Source organism: Olea europaea, chromosome 18 (assembly GCF_002742605.1).
Source record: "Olea europaea var. sylvestris chromosome 18, O_europaea_v1, whole genome shotgun sequence".
Taxonomy (NCBI): domain Eukaryota; kingdom Viridiplantae; phylum Streptophyta; class Magnoliopsida; order Lamiales; family Oleaceae; genus Olea; species Olea europaea.
This window is the reverse complement of record NC_036254.1, coordinates 6,314,635-6,315,456: the sequence shown is the minus strand read 5'-3', so window position 1 is coordinate 6,315,456 and position 822 is coordinate 6,314,635. Positions and strand designations below refer to the sequence as shown.

At 36.1% G+C, this 822-nt stretch overlaps 1 long non-coding RNA gene across 1 annotated transcript; it reads left to right on the top strand.

Annotated features, from left to right (window-relative positions):
- Window positions 1–441: 441 nt before the first annotated feature.
- LOC111367301 lies at window positions 442–822 on the top strand. Its single transcript, XR_002697786.1, has 3 exons — window positions 442–487; window positions 577–661; window positions 734–822. It is a non-coding gene; the product is annotated as an uncharacterized LOC111367301 (long non-coding RNA).

The window sequence follows — 822 nt, the reverse complement described above, 5'->3', positions numbered from 1 at the left end:
CAGATCCTTCATCTGCTATAGTTTTGTACCAACAACGGCCTTTAGTCTGGACTAAAGAGACCTTTCGAACCGAGGAAGCTCAACAAGATGATGTCACAGAGAAGGTGGCTAGGACAAAAGAGGATTTAAACATATCTAACAAAGGTACAAATAATTTACGTTTCAATATTTCACTTTTCAATCTTGTGTGCTAAAATGGAATGAATTGTGTTCCATCAACTTTTGTAGATGATTCTAAGAAGCCTTTAGTATCTTTACATGTTTGCCAACCTAGTAATGAAATTATTGTCATCGAGGATCCGAATTCTGAATTTGCTGTAGGAAGGGGACATCGAGTTAAGAGAAGAGCAGCCGTGCTGCTTTTTCCACACACTAATCCCTTAAAGAGAAGAAAATTGTTAAACATTCAAGCATATGATCCTTTAAGGGAAGTAAATCTTGCAAAAGTTGAAGACCTCAACAAGTGGTTGGCAAATGCATCCACAAGGTAATTTATTTTATTCCAGTGGTTGGCGTAGTGAAGGGTGTAATTTCGAATTTGCAAGTTAGCTTAGTTTGATATTATTGTTGTCACAGTGATACAGTAACCTTGGCTATCTGTGAAGTGCGAAGGAAATTCTTTGATGAACTATTGAAAGATGACGGGTGGCTTATCGATGATGTAAGTAATATTTGTATATTAGAATTATTTTTACTGAAAAATGCATTTAATTAATCATGTTTTGGTGTACAGCATATCGACTCGGCCTTATACCACATTAGGGAAAGGGCAGTGACATATCCACATATATTTCAGCAAGATTGTGCTATATTGGATTGTTA